Below are 25,675 nucleotides of genomic sequence, written 5' to 3'. Positions count from 1 at the left end.
GCATCAATCCACAACTTAGTCTAGAAAATTCTCACCAATACACAAAAGATACTAGTCCACTTTTTCCGTCATGCAAAACTTAAATAATCTAAATCTTGATTCCAGTCAACTGGCTCTCTACATTCATTAAGTTCAATAGTGAGTTCTCAGTGAAGACATCATCCAGGGTAGACGGCGTTTGGCATTAAAATGGCTGTTTAAGTGGTGGAGTTAAAGTGTTTTGGGTTACCTGATGAATCTGGAGGATGCAAGATAATTTGCAAAACCGCAAGAGAGATAAGGTCCTGTTGATGACCGCAATTTTCAGTCACTTCTTCTTGCCAAATGTTGTTGCATAATCCGTTCTCGTTTTTTGTGAACAACTATTCCCCCAGACTTAGATTCTTTCCGGGAATCAGAAAATGATCTCCAAAACTCAATAAAATCGAACTCCAGTTGCCTTGGGACTTAAAATTCGACCTCTCCAGACTCTCTAAGGCTTATATTTCCATTCTTTTCTTATTTTCGGATTTTTTTTTTTTGAACGAAAAGAAATGCCTTTTAAAGAGAGAGAGACTAGAGGACGAGATTGTACCAAAATTTGAGATTTTTCTAAGGCAAACTGAGCTTCCTCTTGTGTTGAGTCCTTCCGGGAACTTTTCCGGCAAATCACAGGTCTCTGTCCTTGGTGACTGAAAACTGCGTAGTTCCTCTTTCTCTTCAACGTTTTTGCACTTATCTGCATATAAGACAATAGAAAACAAGAGTGCATATGGTTTGAAAGAGGACTGGTTAAGGTGGGGAACTAGCTAAAGATGAACTAGCCATTCAGGATCAACATAGAGTGGTAAAAGGATAAAGGAGTCCTGAATGTATGATTCGTTTCCCTGGTCTAATGTTTCAATGAGAAAATTAAGTCCAAGTTAGGTCCAAATAAAATATAGCTAGTGTATTTCTTCATCTAAATCGAAATCATTCAAATTCCTCTGGGGTACTTGATGTGCTCAGGTTTTAACCCTAGTTTTGTGCAAGCGCACAGATGTACGTTGTAGTACTTAGGGGTCGATCCATTGAAGACCAAGTAAATGCAATACAAGTTTACTTGAGATGAGAACTGAGCTAAGATGAAAATATGGGTGTTTGATTGGTGATTGTGAACAGTGACGAAAATAGCAAATAATAAACTTAAAAACAAGTAGACAATAAGATCAAATCAATATGAGAAGGTGTTGGGCGTTAGGGAATTCGCCGGGAATCATAGACTAGCTAACAAGAGAATTAAACATAGAGTTTTCAATAGATATGTTCCTGAAATCAAACCCAGACTAACCTACTCACGTAGTATTAATCACAAATCAATTCACTCAGATTTACTAAACTCCCATTCAGTTCTCTAAGTATCTAGACAAATTAGTTTGATAATTTCACAAAACGCTTTAGATCGACTCACACCGTCTAAGAGAATTTGTTCATCTAAATAGGGTTAATCGATTCAACAACACTTTTGGTGAGTAAATCAACCTAATCGCAGTAGCTAGATGATCGATCCAAGCCACATAAACGAAACGCAAATTTAGACGAAGAACTCTAAGGATAAACCCTAATCTAACAAACCAGAAATCAATCCATGAATCCCTTTGAAAAATCCCTTAAAACCCAACAAGGGAATTACTCAATCATAGTGTATAAAAACATCACAGAAGTATTGTAGTTTGCTGGAAATTAAATAAGAGAAAGGTAAAGAACGAAGAACGAGGATGAAAATGGAGATCGATGGTGGCTCCTTCGGCGACTCCTTCTTCTCCCGAAGACGGCAACTCTGAGGCGTGCTCGGCCGCTGTCAGAAAGACGCGGCCATGGTCGAACATGTGTTTCCTGCGGTCAGAGCATCTGCGACCGCAGGGGCTTATATCGCGGCCCGTTCCTGCTTCTTCTTGGTTCCTGCGGGGCCGAGCAGTCACGGACCATCCTTCTTTTTGGTTTTTTCGGGTTTTTTTTATTTTTTTGGATTTTTTGTTTTATAAGAAACACCTGTAACTAAGAAAAATAAAAGATCAATAGAAAAAGAAAAAAAATCCTAAAGAAAACAATACCTAAATGGGTTGCCTCTCATTAAGCGCTTCTGTTTTAAGTCGTTTAGCTCGACTTTTGGTGTTGGATGTGGCTTAGTCCAATGAAGAAGACCTTGTCCTGAGACAAGTCTTTTTCGACATCTCCTTGCTTTGCCTAGCAGGTTCTTCGTCACCCCAAAGCTCTTCTTCAAATTCTTCTGTTGCAGAACGTTTCAGCTTCTGTGAAGACATCTTTGTCGATATTAGCAATATGAAATCCTCCGGTTTGGCCAGTCCATTATAGCTCCGGAAGTTGCTAGAAAAAACAATCCGAGAATCATTGGATATGTTGCCTCTCTCGTTTCGACAATGTAGAAGTCAACAGGCACGATGCAATCTCCTATTCTCAAAGGAATTTCATGAGCTATTCTTTGAGGTGTTGCATTGGAATCATCAGCTAAACTAATCTTTGCTCTAGTCCTGCGCAGGTGTTTGATACCAAGTCTCAAAGCAATTGCCTTGGACATCATGTTAAGACAAGCTCCAGAATCACAAAGCACGTTTTTAAACATTTCTCCTCCAATAGAACAAGAGATAAGGAACTGACCTGTAGTCTTGACCTTATGGAGAATTCGAACTTGCCTTTCTCTGTAGTTATTGGCTGGTGTTTCAAACGCAGAATAGGATTCACAAAAGAAAGCTGCAGCGTCGTATTCAATGATTGAATCGATGTATGGCATCTTTATCTTGCTGCATATCGGGTCTTCTTGGATTGAAGAGTCAGCTGAATCTTCAACACATTCCCTTGCCATCATACAAGGTAATGATTCCTACCAATCTGTTTCTTCATCTGAAACTTGGTTTTCTTCTTCCTGAGTTGCTTTTTTAGGTGCTGGAGGTTGAAGTTGGGACAGAAGATGTATTATTTTTCTCTCAAATCCCGGAGGTGAATCTGAACAACCAACTCCCGCGGTCAGAGGCGTCGCGGCCGCGGGAAAAGGAGCCTTGGCCGCGGTCGGAACGCTCGGACCCGCGGCTCTGGATATAATTTGCTCATAGTCCGTCTCTTCCTTCTTGTACTTGACATGAACCTCTCCAGCCTCTTTATTTGGTAGAACAGCATCATATGAACTCATACCAGGGCGTTGTTGTGCATCTTCATCAGGATCTTTGGGAGATTTCTTAGAAAATCTCTCAATTTGCTCAATGTTGGGCATCTGTTCCATTCTTGCATCAATCTCCCGTGCTTTGAGCTTGAGTTTGTTCAGCCTGTGCTCGATCTCCTGCAACTCTTTTTCTGTCTTGTCTCTATACCAGGAGGTGGATTTTCTGACTTCTTTAATCTCCTGCTTCGATTCGACAATATCACTTGAGTTCTATATGATGTCATACCCTTGTCTTGTCTGCTCTGTTGCGACTTGGTGGATCATCCCAGCTAGTGTTTGTGCGTCCTTGTGGGTTTGTTCTTCCACAACTCAAACATGATTGGCCAGATCCAATTTTCTGTTGAACTCTTCAGAGATTGAATCAATTCTCTTGAGCAAGGTGTTTTCGGTGAGAATCTGTTGATCAAGGAACTGGTTTATCATTCCTTCGAGGCGTCCCAAACGTTTGCTGATCCTCAAGTTGTCCTCTTGCTGACTAGGGTTCTGCAGTGGAGGATTATAGGCGTGTGGCTCGAAGTAGGTCGGAGGAGGACCATAAGGATCTTCCTGGCGTCGAACATGCTCTCTGCGCCGGTGGTATGGATGATTTGGCTGGCTGTATCGATCCATGTAGGTAAGATCTCGGGCTTGGTGTTCTTCTCTGCTTCTAGTGGCTTGAGGAGTGTTGTAGAAACCTCCCTCATAGTATGGATTTCGATTTATAGGATCCATATCTTCTGAAATGGAAACAAAATAACCGAAAAATGGAAATATGCAGAAAAAAGGGTTCTAAAGTCAATTTACCAACCTTTCTTAGGGTTTTGCGGAAAAGAAAATGCGTGTCTTCCCCGGCAACGGCGCCAAAAACTTGATGTGGTGTGTCGTGAGGGTGTCAAGTTTTACCCTAAATGAAATCAATAGCCGCAGGTACACAGCTGATCGATTGTAGTACTTAGGGATCGAATCCACAGGGAAGGAGGATCTTTCCTGCAAAAGCCTTCGAAAGAAATATAAAGTAAGGAAGTCTAGAACCAGGCGAGTTTTGTGAGGGTTTTGGTGGTGTGTTTAAAACGTAAAAACAAATTTTAAAGAGAAACTACGGGAATTAAAATGACCTAATAACTAAACTTAACGAAAAAGGGTAAAAACGAGAAAAACGGTTAGACCTAATTGCTCAGTGAAAATCGATTGAAAGAGTAACGAAACTAGATTAAAGCTTGAATGAAAATCGGTGTAAATCTATAAGAAAAGAGGCGCTGGGGTTCAGGGAAGTTTTCTCAGGGGTACGAACGATTTAAAACATTGCTAGAGAGTAAATTTGATAAGATCTTAGCTTAAACTTTTCAAACTGGAGTCACGGACGTATGAATACGCCACTGTCGTGATCATAGACAACTATCTCTCTCAACCCTGACCAGTAGGTTTCCACTCTGGCCCTGGAAAAGAAGAGGTGCATTATGTTTAAGACTCGCCAGCATTCACAAATCGCCCATAGGTAGGTTTCCACTCCTATTTTTGTTTTGGTCTCCCAAACTAGATCTGACACCGGATGAACACTTTCGTGTCACCAAGCATCTGGATCAGATTGTAGTTCATGACGCTACTCTCATGCAGTAAAAACGAATTCAGAAGAAAAAGTTCTAAGATTCGGCTCAATAGCCAATGGAATCCTCACCGAACATATATATCCCCATCGAAAATCCCTTAATCCAACAATAAAACTACTCAGACATGATGAACGAAATCAAAAACATAGTATTAAAAAGTAGAATAGAAACCGAAATTGAAAAAAAAAAGAACACGGGTTCAAGAGACAAATCTCTCTCTCCCTAAAACCTAAAACTTAAAAAGTATTTTAAAACAATAAGAGCATATGAGGTGATACGAATTACGGTTCCTAAAACATGTATTTATAGTGCTCAAGACATCTCTAGGGTCTAGGGTTCCGGAATCAAGGCTGGAAAAATGATATGGGCTTCAGAAATGGGTCTTTGCAGTCGGAGTTAGCTGGCCGCGGTCGGGATGGTTATGACCGCGGGGAATGGGTGGCTGGCCGCGGTCGCGGTGGTTGTGACCGCGGGGAATGGCCTGTTGGCCGCGGGTGGAAACGCTTGCCAGCTGGTTTACGGGACATCTTGCTCTTCGCGTATCTTTTAATTGAACCGTTGGATTGCCAAGCTGTAAAGTGTGCTGGAAAGCTGGTACATCCATCTTTAAGATCTCCAAATTTGAGCTGGATCAGATTGTGAGAAAGCCTTCAATCTGGGGTGAACTTCTGACGGTTTGACTCTGAGCTGAAATCTGGTATTCTATCCATTTTTGTTAAGTTTTTCCCTAAGTTACCTGAAAAGAGTCTTGGAACTACAAATACTAGAAAAACGTAATAAAAGTACTTAAAAGCAATTAAAAACATAGAAAAAGTATTTCAAAACGATCCATAAAAGTGGTCAAAATACGGTGTTATCAACTTTGTTTGTCCTCATACAAAACAAGATCTAATCTGGAAAAATATCATTCAACAAAAAATGAGAGGGAACTCAAAAATATCAGCAACCATACTTCTAGACCTTAATTATGGACAATGCATCAATCAGATCAAGTCTAGAAAATTCTCACCAAAATACAAACATAACTAGTCCGTTAATCTGTCATGTAAAAATCCACACACTTAGAACTAACTTCCAGTCAACTAGCTCTTAACATTCATTAAAGGTTTCAGTGGTTCTCATCAAAAAGGACATTAAAGAAGGCATTCAAGGTAAGGTATCAAAAAGGTTTTTTAATGGTAAGGCTAATGTGTTTAAGGTTACCTTTTTCTGGAGAGACAGGATATTATGCAAAACAGCAAGAGAATATGGAACTGATAAATGCCCCCACGGTTTCAGTCACACTCTTCTTGCTTCAAGATTTCTGATCTCCTTTCTTCAGGTTCTCCTTATATTTCCCCAGACTTAGATTTTTTGTCCAGGTTGTGAATCCATAACTCCATAAGTGAATACCTATTGCCTTGGCTCAAGTGATTTCGGCTTCTAAGACTCTTTAGGCTTTTAGTTTCCTTTCTTTTCTTTCTTTTTCTCTTTTTTCGTTTTTTTTTTTTTTGAAAGGGGAAACTGCCTTTTGATTTGGAGTCTTAGGGAGCACGAAAGTTACCTTTGAAAATGAGTTCTTCTGAGGCATCAAAAGATTTCTGGCACACTCCCTTCTGGTCTCTTTCAGTCTTTCTCTTGAGTGACTGAAAACTATGTTGTTCCTCCCTCTCAGGCGTTTTTGCACATATCTGTCGATATAAACTTAAGAGAAAATGCATGAGGTTTGAACATGAAGGTTTGGGTTAAGGGTGTGGTACCAGCTAAAGATGAACTAGCCATCTAGGACAACAAAGAGTGGTATCAATAAGGAAAAGATGTCCTAGATGTATATCATGATGCCTTTTTTTTAAAACCATTGATGAGAAAATTAAATGTCAAGATTAAGTCCAAGTAAAATGAGCTAGTATATCCTAGCAGAAAAGATGTTCATGAATAAAAGTCCTCTAGTGGGATTTAGTAGTGTAAGTACTCTAGCTACCGCCTAGTCTAGTACTAAACCTTGAAAGAGTTTTTATGAGTGATTGGTGTAGAAGCAAACATGTTGGTTATCATCATCGATTTTGTCATTATTCACTCAAAATATTTTTGACCTTTGAAAACACTTTTTTGAAACTCAAAAGACTTTGAAAAGGTTTAAGAAAATCGAAAAATTTGAAAAATTTTAAAGAAAATGCAGAATGCAATGGCTCCTACAAGAAAAGGTCGTTAGAAAGGGATGAAATCCTCCCCCAGACTTAAATCACACTGCCCCCAGTGCGAAAGAAATCAGGCAAGGATGAGAAATAGAGCATGTAAAGAGTTAAAAAGTTTAAGGAAAAGAAAACTTACCTGGTGGTGGTGATGCTTGATCAAACTTGGATGCTAGGGATCCAAAACTGGTTTGAACAAGGTGGTGGTGGCCAGAGATGAAGTGGAGGTGGCCAAAGGTTGAAATGGAGGTGGCCAAGGTGGAACAGATGGGGCCAAGGTGGCCGGGTGTGCTGGCCGTGGATGAGGACATCCCGGCCGCGGTTGAGGACGTTGCGTAAAACTCATGCTGGCCGTGACCGAACCTCTTTTGGCCGCAGTCAGCTCCTTTTCTTCTCTTTATTTTTATAGCATACTAAGGCTTGTCTAAAATAAGAAAAACAAAACTTTTAATAGAAAAAGAAAGCTTAAACAAAAACAAATAAGTACCTAAAATGGGTTGCCTCCAATAAAGAGCTTTGGTTTATAGTCCTTAGCTAGACTTTGCAAAGAAAAAGACTTAGTTCAAATAGGATCTTGTCCTAAGACAGGTCCTTTTTGAAATCCTCCTGTTTTGTCTTGCAGGTTCTTCATCACTCCAGAGTTCTTCTGGTTCAAATGCCTGGGCTATTTGCTCTCCTCTTTTGCTCTTAAGTGGTGTAGCCTCATAGAAGATGTCTTTGTCGATATTGGCAAAGGAAACTCGCCTGTTGGGCCAATCCATGATGGCTCCAGCAGTTGCTAAGAAAGGCCATCCAAGAATAACTGGATAAGAGTCATCTTTGGTCTTCACTATGTGTAAATCGACAGGTGCAATGCAATCTTTAATCCTTAGAGGAATGTCCCGGGCTATCCCTCTTAGTGTTGCACTTGAATCATCTGCTATGCTAATCTTTGTCCTTCTTGGGCGTGTGTGAACAAGTCTTTCATCTCTTGGATTGATTATTTGCTGTCACAAAAGAAGTGGCCGATCATGTAGTCTCTACATGCCTTGGCAAACGAAATTCCTTCTGGCAGGGTCTGAACTACTTGGTTGAACTCTTCAAGTGCTTCTTTGCTGATCTTGTTTGTGTAATCACTGGCTTCTTGGGGATCTTTGAGATGGATCTGTAAACAGCTGCATCAGGTGATGATCTAGGAAAAGATAGATACCTGGCGCTTCTGAAATATGTAGAGATGTTCTCCTTAGTCTCCTTGCTGTATCTAAAGAAGACTTGAAGGCAGCCTTGCTTCCAGACATCATCGAGTGCGAGATATAGAGGAATGGACTTCACAAACTTGTTGAATTCGATCAGTCTCTCTCTGGATATGCTCTTGGTTATTGGTTCTGTGTTGTCATCAAATGAATCGTCCCCAGGGTTTGGATCTTTTACAAACAAACCATACTCTTCATCTTCTGAGAATTTCTCTTGAAGCTCATTGTCACAAGTGTAAACCATATTGCAAGATGCATAAGTGTTGGATTCTTCCTTTTCCTTTGATGCTTGTGCAGTGATTGAGAAGACAGCTTGATCAAACAACCAAGGTCTGGTCACATGAGGTCGGTTTTCTGATGAATAGGCTTCAGAAAGAGGTTGAAAGTTCTCCCAGTCTGAGAAATCATGCTCCACCGCGGGTGAGGAGCGCGGAGCCGCGGTGGGAGTGGCTCTGGCCGCGGGTGAGGAGCTCGCAGCCGCGGTCAGCTCCCTCCGGCTCTCCATGCTTTCTTCTTCGATCTCTTCTTCTCCATTATTGTTCTCTTTCTCCAGTGGTTGTCAGGCACGTCTTGGGTATCCAAATCATTGATTCCAGAGTTCAGATCATACTCCTTATGATCTTTAGAAAGTTTTTCAACTTTCGCTTCTACTTCATCCAAAGCATAGACAACTTTGTCTAAAGTAGCATCAAGCTCTTCTGTCTTGTTTTCAACCTTTGCTACGCCTTGCAACAGCTCCAATGTGTAGTCGTAGATCTAGTTTTTGCTTTCATTCAGCTCCTTATCCAAGTCATCGATCTTGAAGGTTAGAGTTTGCAGCTCCCTTTCGTTCTGCCGAATGTTGAACTTGTTTTTGTCTTGTTCTTCCCTGATAGACACGTCATTAGCTTTTGTTCTCTGATCCTCCAGTGTCTTCATATGCTCAGAGAGTTCATCAAACCTTTTATTAAGGCTGATGATCACATCATCTATCCTTGTTCGCAGGGCAGCATCGATGAGGGCTTGGGAGGCAAGGAACTGATTCAGCTTGGCTTCCAATCGATTAATTAGGATGTTAAGTCAATTGTTCTCATAGTTCTGGTGCAGAATCTGATAAGGAAGAGGATGAGATGGTCGACGGCTCACCAGGTGTGGCGAAAAGCGCTCATCTCGGTGGTGTGGGGGTCACAAATCTCCATGGTGGTGGTTTGGATTAGGGTTCTGAAGATGATGATCAAAATCACGCCTGGAGGGTGATTCACATGCGCAGGGAGCTTCACACAGGTTGCAGGACCTTCGCTCGGGGTTAGGGTTTCTCCTTGAATGATCCATGCTTCAAAGGTTTCTGAAACTAGGGCGAACAGAAGAAAGAATGAGCAGAAAAATAAAAAGTTAGGGTGTTTATGATTTCGGTTTACTTCCAATGTTGCTTTGGCAGAAACTCGACATATATATAGTCGTCTGCGGCTTCAACCTCCCAGGTTTAGACCTCCAGCGAATTCATGCCTCCCCGGCAACAGCGCCAAAAACTTGGTGGGCTTGCGGGCCTAGGGTTGTTTTTTAACAAGCCTGTTGGTCATCCAAAAGTTTTAAATTTATAAAACCCTAGTGTCTGCAAGTGCACAGATGTACATTGTAGGATTTAGGGTGTCGATCCACAGGGAGGATGTCTAATCTGCAAGAAACAACGAACTGGGAAGTAAGCAAACTCATAAACCAATAAAAGATCTGGGGTTTTTTTTTTGTTAAGATCCTAAACTAAACCTAATCTAGTATTCACAAGAGATGCAATGCAGGATGAATTGTTAAAAGAACATCTAAAGCATATCGACTCAAACTAAAGACTCTTAAACTCATAGGTGGCGATTTAGACTTCTCCGGTTTGCTCTAGTCGATGTATGGTGGCATTTACAATTAGCTTCCGGGCAATTTATCTTCATCTGTTTCTGGGAATCTGCATTGAACTAGAATAAACACATGTATGATTAACCAACTGTCATCACCTAAATCAACTAATTTCTGAGATCTAGCAATTAACTCTCGCTCTCATGCTAAACTTAAGATCATGCATTGAACATTGAATTCGTCCGCTCACATCTTCTCTATAGGTAGCTTTCGACTCCTATAGCGACTATGTTCTTCTGAAGCTAGGCACGGATGATCTGATACAGCACTCTCGTGGCTCTGATCGATCCTAGTCTCAGAGAAGAGGTCATGAATCTACTCTCATGCTTTACGAATAACTTAGAAGAGATGAGATCCAGAATATGGCTAAGAACAATAGAAATCCTAATCGATATATAAGATTGTCGATATCTTCAAACAACTTGACTCTCTGGGACTAATCTACATGATGCAATGAATGATGAAAGACATAAAAGAATGCAAAAGAATGAAACAGAAAAGTTAATAAGATAAAAAGGAGGAAGAACAATGGATCTGGGGAAGAATCCCCATCTCCATCGCCTAACCTTAGAAAAACAAAGTTTGGTGGCTCAAAATCTCATTACAGGAGCACACACCCGTATAAGGCTGCTAAACAATGTATTTATAGGTCCTAAGGTCTTCCAGGTCTCATTTAGGGCTTCTCTGAATAGGAATGGCGAACTGGGCTTTGATGTTGGGCCTTGGGGCTCGTTTTAAGGTCCACCGGGGGTGAGAGTCTTCCAAGGCAGGTAAAACATGCTTTTGCCGCGGGTGAGAGTCTTCCGGGACTGGTGAACTGGGTCAACTTGTTCTCCATGTATCTTTTGATTGCACCGTTGGAACTTTGTGATGTAAATTTCTATGGAAATCTGGTTGTCTCCTCTTGATTGTCTCCAAATTTGAGCTAATTTGAGGCTGAACTTCTGACGATCTGACTGTGAGCTAAAAATATGGATTTCTTCCATTTTGCCATCATATTCCTTAAGTTTCCTGAAAAGAGCCTTGAAACTATAAATACATGGAAATCATAATAAAAGTTCCTAAAACTAAGTAAAACCTTTGAAAAAGCATTTGAAATCAATGGTGAAAAGTGGTCAAAATCAGGTGTTATCAGATTCCAACAGACATATTTGTAAATATTTTGTTAGAAATCAATAATTCTGATAAATATTCCGCAAATGATAATTTCGTCAAAATTTGATTGTTGGAACTGTGGCCATTTTGCAAATGTAACTGTCCGATTTCTGATAAATTTGATTGGGAAAGCGGCTGATTCGTGCCTCAACTGCACGAATTAGTGCCTTTACTTTGTTGTTGTGCTCACACGTAACTGGACTCTGTAAAATTTGAATTTTCATATCTCAACTCAGTTTTTTTTTGCCGAATCATGTATTGAATTTTAATCCGTTAGTCAACTCCATCAAATTATTAACGCTCTAATACTCAGACATATAATACGATGTTGTTTTGTGTGTTTGCAGGCTTGAAGACTCGAACCCCGCACCACCCTCATCCCAACGAGCCCAAAAACCATCATACCACATTAACTTTTTAGTATTGTGTCTCAGCCTTATATACTTAACTAGATTCTAACCCCGTGCGTCCACACGAAATTTTCATTTTTTATTTTTAATATAATTTTTTTAATAGAATTTATTTTTATTATTTTTTTCAATTCAAAATTTTTGTTATTATGTTTTAACTTTGAATAATATAAATTTATATATTAGTAGAATAAGAATATGAGTTAATTAAGTATATATTGATCTATAATGCTAATTATGAACTTTATTATTATGTAAATTTAGATTTACACATAAACAATCTATACATCTATGAATTAGCTAACCCGTCTGTTTAGTTATCTCAAATTATTTTTTAATATCTTACATGTTTTGATAAACTAACCCGTATAAGATTGTTATTATAAATGTATAATTTTAACTTGCTTTATCATATTATTGTAAAATATAAATATTAACCAATATTAAATATTTGATGTTTTAGATGGATTGATTATGATAAACAATATAATAAAATATTTGTTTACCATTTGTACTATTAAAAAAATATTATTTAAATTCAAAATTTTAAATTAAATCTACCATGTATTTAAGGAATTTTAAAGTAATTAAAATTATTATCTAATTTTGTAATACAATTTATTAATAATTTTATTGAATTTTAAATTAAATTGAATCTAAATTTTTGTAATTAAAATTAATTAATAAAAAAAATCAAATAAATTTAAAATTTAAATTAATATAACCTATATTTAAGGAAATCTAACAATATCTAAATTACTCCCTCCGGTTGTTTTTACTTGTCGTTTTAGAGTTAATTTTATGTTATAAATTAATTGTCGTTTTGTAAAAACAATGAAACTTATTCTAATAATTTCCCATCTTAGCCCTCAATTAATTAAACACAAACATTCATACGATGTAAAAATATGAATCGTCTTTTTTCTATTAAACACAGTTAAACAAAATGAATGCATAAATATTGTTATAGTCTATCATTCAAAGCAATATGGCAAATCAACCCAGAAAAACATTGAAAGTAGAAGATGATGAAAATTTCCATGATGTTCAAACCGAAAAGTCCAGCATCAAAGCTTTCGACCTCAACGAACTCCCCAACAAAGATGATATTCAAGCGAGCAAGATAGTCGACATTCAACCTGAAGTCAATCCCAAATTTGTTCATGATTTCGATCTAAACATACCAAGCAATGAAGAAGAACCACATCATGACAACGGGATTCAAGATCTGATAATGGAGATTCTTAAAATTTATTGTCCATCAGCTTTTAAAAAAGCTTAAATGACTAGTACTCCCTATTTCTAATTCTGTTTTTTTTTCCTTTTTAGAGCATCAATAAAATTGTAGTCATGGATATCCCTTGTGCTTTTATAAAATCTAAAACTTCAGTCTACTCAATTACATTTACTAGTTCTCCTGATTCTAATTCTGTTGTTTTTGTTTTTTTAGAGCATCAATAACATTCTAGTCATGTTGCTACCAGTTTACACTATCTACAGAGTACTAATGACTTAAAAAAAAATACAGATAAAATAAAGTAAAACAATCTGACCTTTGTTAGTGTTTTCAAGATGGTCATGTCGGTAGCAACCTGCTTTAAAGTTTTTTCCACATAAACCTGGAACATCCAATAAGATAGCATTAATCAAAAATGGAATACCGCCTGATTGAAAGTAAAAATCTATCAACACAATTGATAATCTTATCAAAACGACAGCTAACCTTAATCTCTTAATTGATTTAACACATTGTTTACAATGGAAGGATCACATTTTATTTGTCTCGGAAGCAGGCGCTCTCATTCCAAGGCTTCTTTTTTAATGTGTGGGATCTTGTAATTATTAGATCCTCCAATCCTCATTGTCTCTTGCATGCAGAGTTGCAGAGTTAAGAAGATGTGGTTTATCTTCCTAGCTGGATACTTTTCAAAAGCTGTATTGACTGCATCTATAAGCTGTTCTGTGTTCTTAGGACAAACCTGATGTTGTAGTGCTTGTATTGCACTAAAGAAACCAAGATCTAGAACATTCAAATCCGGTGAATTAGGCGGTTGACACATCAGTCTGATATCAAATCCGTTCTGTGAAGCCTCTAGTTGAAAATCTGTATCAGTTGGAGCCACATGGGTTCTAGCGTTATCCTGTTGAATAAAGATTATTTTTCCTTCATCTTCAACAGGCCATTTCTCACGAATCTTAGGTATAACATCTTCCAGCAACATTTTTCTAACATCATCTCTCTTAACTGAAGTAACTGGTTTGATCTCCATTGTCCCAGCTTCTCTATTTCTACTCCTCCTTTGAGCAGGCTGAAGTTTGACAAAAGGAAACACGCCTATCTTTCCAGAGAAAGTTTCTACTCCATCAGCATTGAACCTTGGCCTAGCCATTGCAACTAGCACCATGACTTTCCCAATAAAATTCTTGCTTTGACATGTCCTTATAGGATCATCTTCTTCAGGTAAAAGGTAGTAGTTCTGGGTTTTCTTGGTCATGTAGAACCACTTTTCATCAATATGTACAATGTTGTACATATCAATAAACTGTAGTTCATGACTCAAGCTTAGAGGATCCAACATCTTCATGCAAAACCTTAGCCTTGCCACCTTATTCTCTTCTTTTAGATGTGGTTTGAGAGCATTAGAATGCCGCCTCATCAAACCTTCTTTCACCCTCTTATATAGGGTTGAGTGACTAACTCCTAGAGCTTCAGCTAGCGACCTCAAAGTTGTTCGTCGGTGTAGAGGAGTGTCCAAAACACGTTGGACCTCTATCTGAATCCGCTTGCGACCACATCTGTTCTTCCTTCTTTGAGAAACATCAACCAGTGCACCAGCTGGAGTGTCTTTTGCTTGTTTCCAAATTCGTTGGACAGTTCTAATATGCATAAAATGCAAATTCGCTACTTCTTTAACAGTTGTTCTACCTAATTTCCCTCTAACACTCCTTTCAAGCAAAGCATTATATACTGCCCATCTATGACGATTAGTGTAGTTCTTCTTACTTGTAGAGCTACCAATTGCATTAGGTCCTATTTCAAATCATTTTAGCTTTTATAAGTAGACATATGCATCATCAGAACACATTACTATTGATATTGCTAAGTTTACAAAATACTAAGTCTATGTTCCAGGTTAAAGATACATACCTTGCTCGCCATGGAATTCATTTTGACTATCTCCGTTATCATTTTGACCTGCTATACATTGACATTGAGGAACCACAGATCAACAACTGTATTTAAAATTGTAATCGCTTACAAAAAAAAAACATTAACGACATCAAAACAATAGTCTATTTAACTAAACAACACATCGAGTTTAAGAGCATAAATACCTTGTTCTCCAACAAAGGGGTTTTCGATATCATGGTCTTCATTTGTTCCTGTCCAACAAATGAAGTGATCACAGAGTATGAAAATACAATGTGACATCATGAATTCTAAAATAAAGAATAAGACAAGAACTACATAATTACCTGTGTCTCCGTCGAAGGGATATTGTGTTTCTTCATACAGCTGATGAACATCTAACTCTAATATTTCAGAGTTAGTATCTTCTGCTGGATTCACATTTAGATCAGGTATAATTGTACTTTCAGAAGACTCTAGAACGGTGACACCTACATCTAATGGATCGAGATTTGCTTCCTCAGCCACAAAAACAGAGGCACCTTCGTCTCTCAAACCTCCATTTTCAAAATCTTGATATTCACTAATTCCTGGACTGATATTCAAATCAAAAGAGTGGCTTTCATTGTTAGTATGTGAAAGGTTTAAATCAAATGAAGCCATGGAAGATGATCAGAAAATGTTCTTGTTAATGGTGTATATAATGCACGAGTAAAAGTTTTGAATTTTTATATTTGCCTCCATCTGAATTGGTTATTTTGTTCCCTCCAATTACACTTAGTCAAAAACGTGATTAATCCATTGACTAGGAGGAATACTAAGAGGTCGTTAGTATTGAAATTAAATTTTTAAAACCAATAAAAATCTGTTTTGTAAAGAATAACGACGACTAGTAAATGAGAATCGTAAAAGTTTTTTGTTCAAAACTTTCTCATTTCCAATTATATAGACCAATTTTGTCCCTAACCTTTTAGCGGCAAAGGTTTCATGAAGTCATAACCTAGAGCAACACTACTTGGTATGAAAAGAAGCACAAGTATTCTATAACCAACTAAAATTCATGCAGCAAACCTCATTCCGATATCAAAACCCAAACCTATTTTATTCTGGAGGTCGTTTCCCATTAAAAGCCAAGTAATCTGCAGAACAAGAGTTATCTAATCTAGTGTAACACTGCCATAGACAGGATTGAAATGGCGTAGAATAAATATTGTTGTGATGGGACATAATGTTGTAAGAGGGTTTTCTTTTGGTTTTACTTACCTCTTGTATGACTAGAGGATCGTCGGAGAATCGTTGTGCAAGTTTGATTAGCTTGTCTCGACCCCGCTTCTCAACTATGGTACTCTTGTTAGAGTCACTTCCTGCCAACTAGAGATTCAAATATACATTTAGACAAACGATTCTCACCTGTCAAACAATGCTAATTTACATTTGTGTCCATAGGCTTTGGAAAAGCTTAGAACTCAATAACATGCATTCGTAACCCTTAGACCAATCCAGCAATCCTTCCTACTCCATGGGGTCTCCAGACCCATCTCTAAGTCCTTGAGAAGGTAACACTCCATCCTTGTAAATATGCATCTAGCTTAGCTTATTTTCTCTTTGCATTTTGTGATTTTGCTTTGCACTTCTCCTTCATGCTTTTATAATACAAGGGACTGTGTTATCTAAGTGTGGGGGAGGGTTTTGTGTTTACTAATCATGTTTATTCTGCTCTTTATTCCTTTTCACTTTGAGTCTCATTTTGCATTCATCTAAGTGCATATAAAAACCAAAAAAATTGAAAAATCTGAAAACTTTTCACAAAAAAATGCTCATGTAGTTGCATTCACATTTTAGGTTGAGTCTAGTTTGCAGTTTCATATGGGTTGCATCATATGCAAATGGGAGTAATGATAGATTTTTTCTTGAAGAGAGCATCATTTTAAGAGTTTGGTTCTTTAATGCATTGCAAAACTGGTATGAAATCAAGTGTGAACCATGCTTTAAACAGGTGTCTCAATACTTCTGTGCTAGCTGAATCAAGTTGTGAATAGCCTCAACCTTGCTTAAGTGAAAACCCTTGAATTTGACATCTAATTATCATGTTCATGCACATCATTGTGAATTCATGGGTACCACATACATATTTGAGCTTTCTTATCCCTTTTAATCACTCTTGCTAGCTCAAATAGCTGATATCTCATCTTGAGACAGTTCCCTGCCTTTAGCCAAACCTTTCTTCGAAGCCTAAACACCCTTCTTGTGTGCATGATTTGTGAGGCCTTGTTTCTAGTAGACTTGGTAAAAAGTGTTGGGTTTAGAGCGACAAAGATAATGCTGCATGTAGATACTAGCCCAACATCAAGGGGCTAGTCTAGGTTTAGGTGAAAGTGAGAGCATTGATTTTGAGTGTGTGAGTGATGAAAGTGCAAAGAACCGGATTGGTTAGGGGAATGAATGCTTAAATGAAAGAAATTGAGTGTGTGCTGAAATGTAAAGCTCAAGTGTTGAAATGAAAAGAGTCTCATGAAAAGAAAAAGAAAAGATTTAAAAAAGGCTGGATTATGGAAGAGCTTGTGTTAAAAAAAAAAGAAACTCACTAAGTGGTTGTTAAAGAAAGCATTCCCCTAAGAGATGAAATGAAGAGAGTGATGTGAGCTGATTGAGTGTCAAAGGCAAAATGCTTGGGTTGAGTAGACTAGAGAAAGAGTCTTGAGAGGTTTAAAGTTGAGTGTGAAAAGCATTTTGGGTGTGGGGTAGATGCAGTTCTATCTTTGTATGCATCCATTGCTTTTTACCCTTAGAGTTTTACTAATGTGTACTAATTTTTGAGTGAACCCCTTGCATGGAATACTAGTCACTTGATTGAGATCATTTTAATCTCAAAACCAAGTCACAAGGCAAATGAATTCACTTGATTTGCATGAACATGATCCACTTGAAACTTTAACTGAATGTCAAAAGGTTGAGGTTAGGAATGCTTGTGAAGGTTGGTGCTTGAGTTTGGTTCATTTGGTCACAAGTATGGCTAAATTTTATGAGTAAACCAGTTTGCATTGCAATCTAGAATTGGTAACTTGAACAATGAGCTTTGAATTCTTTTAATGATCATCTCTCTTTAAAGAAATATGAACTCCCATGCATTCAACCTCTTTCTTTCATTTGTTCTTGTTTGCTTGAGGAAAAGCAAAGGACAAGTGTGGGGGAGTTGATATACTTATATTTTGTCATGTTTAGGATTGCATTTTTGTCCAAATATTGAGTCTCATGCATACATTTAGCTAGTTTTATTAGAGTTTGTCTTTGGTTCTAGCTTTGTTTAAGAATTGCAATAGGTCCTAGAGTGTCCTGCATTTTTGGAGTATTCTCAGGTCATTTGGAGACTTTTGGGAGCAACTTGGAGCTGGGATCATGGAGGAACCATCGCCTGTGTACAGCAACTCGGACAGATGGTTTGGTGCCGACGAGACCTCTACTTTGATCGCGTGGGACGAAGGACTTACAATGCGATTCAACCTCCGGTGTCTTCATCAAGAATCAAGAAGAATGAGTCTAGTTTCTGGAACACTTCGAATCAGACGATTTGGAGCCGTGAACTGGGAGAAATTGCCATCGGAAGAAATATATGTCTCGCGGCCCGATCAGGACTTACGCGATGCGCCTCAAAGAACCGACGAGACGGGGGCTTTGCCGATGTCATAAGGGGTTGAGGCCCTTCACCAAACTTGGAGATAAGGACGTCATATGGTTCGTGGAGTTGGAAGATCAAGGTTCGGACCAGTGAGCAAGGAGTTATGAAGGATTTGGTGCAAGCGGTCTACATTCATATCGAGAAGGAGTACCGACCAAAATCTGGTCGATATTACCTTGGAACCTTGACGTTTTTGGCTGGCTTTTGGAAGCTAAAAAGCCAAAGAATTATTGAGATGCTGCACTGACTGAATCCTGCTCAGTATTGATCCCCTGAAGCTATCCTTAACGCTGCACCGAGGTGAGTTCAGCCGGTGTAGTGTCTCGGTGTAACCAGTCTCAAATTGCCGAAGAAATATCGACGTCCTGCACCGGCCAAAATCATCTCGATACATTCTCGCTCCATGACATTTTTGTGGGCCTTTTTGGGGCCGAAACCTAGTTTGTCCTAGGTTGGCCCAGCAATAAACCCTACCTATATATATGTTTTAGGCATAATCCAGCAGACTAAGCTTTATTCTCTTTGTTTTCTTTGCCTCTTTTGTGAAAGACCTATACTTTGTAAGCAAAATCTTCATTTTCTGGGTTTGAATCAAGAGAGTAATTAAGGATTAAAGCTGAAATCCATCATTATCTATCATCTCCATCTTTATATTCCATCCCTTTGTGAGTTTTAATCAAGAGAGATTGAGAGATTTCTGTGTTTAAAGCTGCAAATCCATCATCATCCATCTTCTCCATCTCCATTTCTCATCATTAATCATGCCAATCTTCTCAACTTGCAAAGGTTTATGAGAGATTAGTATGATTAGTGAGTAGTTTACCTTAATGAGGTTCTAGATGTGTAGGTTAGGGTGCTAAAGTGTTAGATTAGGAGTGCTTAGGGCTAGATTCATTGATTAATCTCTCTAAACAGCTGTTCTCTAGACTAGATCCTTGCATATCACTTGTGATCTAGATTCTGGGAATTTCATGCACGACAAGTGTTTGATGAAATTCTTGAAAGAGCTGTATTAGAGGGTTAAGCATTTGCTGCATGATGATGTCTTGTTATTTGCTTGAATGATCTTTTAGAACTGTTTCTTAATGCTCATTGATTCATATTTCACAAATGATGATTTGGTTTTGAAAATGGATTAGTGTAGAAGTTAATGCCTTCATGAGAGGATTAATCTAGATTAGAGTTCTAAATCATTTGAACCATGTCTCATTATTGTCATAAGCATTTCTGGTTTAGCACCAAAGCACCCTAGCCAACTATCATTTCTAGAATCTCATGCTTCCATCATCTTATATTCACATCACTTGTCATTTGCTTAGTTCTTGTTTGATCATTTCTTTAGTTATTAATCTTGTTTTAAGTTCTTAGTTGTCATTAATCAACCAAAACCTCACTTGTTCACTTGAATTGAGAAAGTGATCACATAGCTTAGTGTCTATCACCACATTCTTGGATTGATAACCTCTTTTGTGCTACTTTGACAAGGGGATTGATAGCCATAAGACCTAAAAAGTCTTGTCTATCAGCGGGTCAGACTAAGAAGGTCCCAGGCCGCACTAATATGATAACACCGGATTTTGACAATTTTTATGGATCACTTTAATATCTTTTACAGGTGTTTTTACTCCATTTGCAAAGGTTTTCAAAGGATTTCTATGTTTTCGGATTTTAAAAGACTTTTCAGGTAATTTGGGATAAAGAGGCACAAATTGGAACAAAAAGACTCTTTTGGATAATTGCAGACTGTCAGAACTCTCATGGAGAGACGAAGACCTTCTCAAAGTCTGATCACCCTCAAAATTGGATAACTTATAGAAAAATCAGCCGGCTTTCAAATGCACTTGGTTTGGAGACATTCCAACGGTTGGATCTCAAGATATTCCATTAGCCCCAGAGCCACTCGAAGACGGCCAGCAAGTCACGCGACCGCGGCCAGCAGCCCATTTCCCGCGGTCAGAAGCCTCCCGACCATGGCCAACCACCTATTTCCTGCGATCACGTCACTCCCGACCGCGGCCGACAAACTCCGAACTAAAGCCCATATTTCTGAAGCCCAAAGTCATTCTCAGCCTCGTTTCCAAAATCCTAGAGACCATGGAGTATTGAAGACTATAAATACTTGTCATTTAGGTCGTTTTTAGATACAACCCTTCATACTTTACAGAAACCCTTTTCCTTTAACCGTTTTTATGCGATTTTTGTAGAAGATTCGTTCAAGTCCGAGTTCTTCAATAGAGAAGTTTTCTTCATCTCTTTTCTTTACTGTTTTTGATTACTTTTATTAAAACCAATGATGATGTCGACCTCAGCCATGTCTGAGTAGATCCCGAGTTGGGCTTAGGGTTCCCGAAAGGGGCTCTCATAATCGATTAAGACATCTAGGTTTATAGATCTGGGATTTCAACTTTGTTCTCTGTTTATTCTTGTTCTTATTGCATGTATGCTTGATTGATCACCTAGTATCTGATCTAGATAGTTAGTGTTGCGAAAGTTTTCATTAAGTATCAGCCCTAGAATGAAACAGGCAATTTTTCCGTAGGAGTGGAAACCTACCTGCGTTAAGATCGTGAGTATTGACAAGTCTTGTGCAGCTCTTGCGTTCTCTCCCTTCCAGGGCCAGAGTGGAAACCTACTGGTCAGGGTTGCGAGAAACAGTTGGTTATGATCACGACAGTGACGTAGTCATACCGCCGTACTCTAGCTCTAGAACCCTATATATCGATATCTGTCAATCCCAATCTATCTACCCTAGTGTTAAAACCGATTATGATCCCTTAGAGTTCCCAAAGGCTCAGCGTTTTTAGCCATAGTTTACAAACCAGTCGATTTTTACTTGTTTATTTAGATCTGCATTTCAATTGCCTTAGTTCGATATTTTACTTGCTTTACTTGCTTCCCATTCGATTTTTCTACTTCCTTTCTTGGATATATTTATTTGCTTTCTTTTGCTTTAGTTTAATTCGTGATAAACAACCAACCTTTAAAATCAATCTAGTCTAGACATAAAGTTAGAAACCGTAGAAGAATACCAGGCACACAAATCTCTGTGGATTGATCCCTAAATACTACAACTGATTAGCTGTGCACTTGCGGCTTTCATTTGTTTTTGTTAAGGGTAAAACTTGTTCCTTCACGCAGTTGACACGACATCAAGTTTTTGGCGCCGTTTCCGGGGACTTGTTTCGCTGCCTTTTGTTATTTTTCTTGTTTTAACTTCTGTTCTAGACACCTGATCTCTAGTTTTTTCTTAAAGTTTTTCTGAATTATCTTTCCCTTCATTTGTTTTTCTCTGAATTGCATGAATACCAGGCGCAGACCTGTAGAAAACATTCCAATTCTAGATGAGATAGACAGACACGAAAGAGAACTTCGAAGACTTAGACGAACGCAAGGAATGGCCAATGACAACCAGCCTGGAGATCCTATTAACCGAGCTTTAAATATGGACCAAGACGGGTCCGAACATGGAGAAAATGAAGAGAATGATCACAGAGGAGGTGATCATGCTCGACAAGATGGAGATGAGGATGAGGTTCCTCCAAGAAATCACTAGAACCGCGAGAGAGAAGAAGACCTTGATGCACCCATCAATGCAGCCGATGGTGACCACACGGGGATGCAGCCAAATGGACGCGTTAACCGCCCTGTGCAGCCAGCAAATCAACACCGAAGACAAGCCAGGAACCATCGCATAGCTGATTTCGATGCACCTACTCATAAAATTTCAGAACCGATCTGCAATTCAAGTTCCATTTCCGAACCGGATTGAGTTTGAAGTCAAGCCTCAAATCATCTCATTGGTGAAACAAAACCAATTCCATGGAGTTCCTTACGAACACCCGATGGACCATATCGAGCTCTTTGAAGAAATCTGCAGCATGATGAGAACAAACCAAGTTCCAGCAGACTATTTAAAGTGTAAGTTTTTCCCTTTTTCATTAGCAGACAAAGCTCACCGTTGGTTGAAATCTTTGCCTGCAGGATCTATTACTAATTGGAAAGAGTGTAAAACCGCTTTCCTGAATCACTTCTATACTAGGTCAAGGTCGAACTTGTTGAGAACAAAGATCTCAAGCTTTCAACAAGGACCGACTGAATCTTTCTATGAAGCGTGGGAACGTTTTAAGGAGTATGAACGTGATTGCACTCACCATGGATTTCCTGGATCAAGCCTGCTGAGAACATTTTACAGAGGTTTGCAACCAAAATACAAACTTTCACTTGATACAGCTAGCAATGGAGATTTTGGACAAAAGACGATAGCCCAAGGAAGAGCCCTCATCGAAAATTTGGCTCAAGCCAATAACAATGATTATCCTGAATACGATCGATCGACGAAGCAAACCGGAACAGACAACAAGGAGATAACCGAGTTGAAGAACATGATGAGCCCGCTTCTGAAGAGCAACAATTGCCCAATCCATGCTTGTGAGACCAACAATGGCGCAGAAGATGAAGGACCTAGTGATATTGATCACATTAATCAAGCCTTTCAAGAAGAAAATGTGAACTATGTAGGAGGGCTAGTACCATATCAAAATCGCTTCAACAATGGCTTCAACAACAACTTCAGGAATGCAAATTAAAACAATCTCTCTTACCGCAATCCAAATGTGGAGAATCCTCAAGATCAGTACTACCCACCACAGCAAAAGTCCTTCCAAAACAAGTTCCAAGGTGGAAACTTCGGAGGGACAGGACCATATCAACCGCGACAGCCATATAACTACCAATGTACGGGTTTTAACAATAAATTTGTACAACAGCAAGGAGTCACGATGAACCAGCTAGCTTCCCAAATCGGTAGACTTGAATAGTCCATCCAACAGCTCGTTATGACGAACGAAAAAGCATCTAAAGACGTGAACGTAAAGGTTGACTGCATGTACAATGACCTGAACGGGAAGTTTGAAGCTTTATCTTCGCACGTAAAAAAGCTAGACGTGCAAGTTGCCCAAACAGCCGACTCTATGAAGAGGCAAAGTGGAGTTCTTCCAGGAAGAGTTGAAGATAACCCTAAGATGTTTTGCAACGCCATAACCACATTGCCCGAAGAAGAGGCCAGAACCGATGGAAAGAAAGAAGAAACCCCAATCTTTGTACCACTGTACAAGGATGTCGATGCCAAGCAGCCACCATTTAAGGTACCTGAACGATCACCGTTTCAAAGGCTTACAAAAGCCAAAGATCCGGGACGTTTTGTTTTCCAATGTTTCATTTCAGGAATTAAATTCACAGACTGCCTGTGCGATTCCGGAGCCGATGTCAACATCATGTCGAAGACATTTGCCGAAAAATTGGGCATAAAAACCTTAAGGACATCGACGGTTAAGGTTATTTTTGGAGATTCATCCCAAAAAGATACTGAAGGAGCGATTCATGATCTACAAGTTCTAGTGGGAGACAAGATTGTTCCAGCAGATTTCCAAGTCCTGGAGATGGATAAAGACAAGGAGAGGCCACTCATTTTCGGGAGACCATTCCTAGCTACCGTAGGAGCAGTAATCGATCACGCAAACCGGCATGCTGTTTTCCTCAATGTGGATCGCAGAAGGTACTACCCGACTATCCTAGACGATTTTCCAAGCAAATGGAACATGCCAAAAGAGAAAGAAAAAGAGAAGCCGAAAGCTTTTGCAAAGATCAAGATCATCATTCCACCAGATGCAACAGAAATTAGTGAGGACCAAATCCAGAAGCTGATCGAAAACACAACAAGGGTTTTAAACACTATTAAAGTCCGAAAGAAGAGTAAAGGAAAGAAGACGGCTCCTCAAGGAGTAAAACCTCCAGCGACCGGAAGTGATAAGGGCACATCAAGTGGAGTGCCATTCAAATCAGCCTGATTCTTCATGCCTACGTCGAGCTAAACGACTTAAAATCTATGATTCTTCATGGGAGGCAACCCATTTAGCTACTTTTTATTTTAGTTTTCTTTTCCTTTTTACAATCTATGCTTTTTTTTCTTTTAAGTTTCAGGTATTTTATAAGACAAAAACACAAAAAATCAGAAAATTAGAAAAACCAAGAAGAAAGGTAAGTTTCACGGTGATTTCTGCTGCTTTTCAAAGTTTCACGGTGATTTCTGGAGTATTCCCGGTAAAGCCCGCTAAGATATTTCGTAAGCTTTAAACCTTCCTTGCGTGCAAGACAAGAAAGGTAAGTTCCCGAAAATTTTTCGTTTTTGCTACAAAAACGCTTTTTAATGAAAGGAAATGCACTTTTTGGATCAAAACTCCTTTTTCTCTTCTCTTCCAAAAGACTTGGAGATTTAGGAGATAGAACACCTTTCTCAATTCTTAAGCTTTTTAAGAGATTCTTGGCTCAAACCTCACTCTTTTTCAAAGCTGATTTCAATTCTGTCATCAAATCTCTCTTTCCAGCAAGGTATGAAGCTCAAACTCGCCATTTTTAATTGATTTTAGAACTTAGGGTTTTCTTAAAAAGCCCAAATCTTGGTTTATTGATAGTGGAAATAGCTTAAGAACAATAGATTATCCTTTTAGGTTATCTAAAAATCGATTTTAACACCTTGTTTAAGAGGAATTAAGATTTTTGAAATTTGGATTCTACATGCTTTATAAAAATCGAATTTAAAACAGCAAAGTTGATGAATCTGATTAAGTCTTGTGTGATTAGTGATTAGTATTAGGTAACCTATAGGTTTGACATGGAAATTACTCATTAAAACTGATTTTTAGAAGATTTCTATGTTGAGAACATCAAAAATCCGAATCTAGTCATGAACATCTCGATTTCTTTGATTTAATGTCAATTATGCTTGCTCATGGTTTTAATTAATCTCTTTATACTAGTATTAGTATAACTGATCTTAATGTGTTAAAATCAGCATCCATATTCACAGTTTTTCCAAGAATCATTTCGTTTTGCAGAAAAATAAATGGAACAAACCAGATCCCGAAGAAGCCGTCGCACTGGTGACAGCTCTGAGGACATTCCCGATGATGCTACTCTAGGAGAGTACATGCTGAACCAAGCCAGACCGAGAAGAAGAAACTATGTGATGAGATTGCTCCAGCACTCAAGAGAAACACGAGCAGCTCCTGAGCCACCACATATTCGATACGTTTCAAGAAGCTGAACATCAAACCCACGCCTTGCATTGATTAATATACACTTAAGATGCTTGGAATCAGAGAAGATGTAATCTGGTACATCGATGCACTTAAGCTGAGATCCTACATGGAGCTGAACCTTCCGACTTATCCTGAGCT

General features: G+C 38.7%; 1 non-coding gene across 1 annotated transcript; it reads right to left on the bottom strand.

The window, feature by feature from the left end:
- Window positions 1-22,494: 22,494 nt before the first annotated feature.
- On the bottom strand, window positions 22,495-22,599 carry LOC112086083. Its single transcript, XR_002899306.1, has one exon. It is a non-coding gene; the product is annotated as a small nucleolar RNA R71 (small nucleolar RNA).
- Between the last annotated feature and the right edge of the window lie 3,076 nt (window positions 22,600-25,675).

This window comes from Eutrema salsugineum, unplaced genomic scaffold (genome assembly GCF_000478725.1).
Source record: "Eutrema salsugineum unplaced genomic scaffold, Eutsalg1_0 scaffold_24, whole genome shotgun sequence".
NCBI classification, from domain to species: domain Eukaryota; kingdom Viridiplantae; phylum Streptophyta; class Magnoliopsida; order Brassicales; family Brassicaceae; genus Eutrema; species Eutrema salsugineum.
This window is presented reverse-complemented; position numbering and strand designations above follow the sequence as displayed.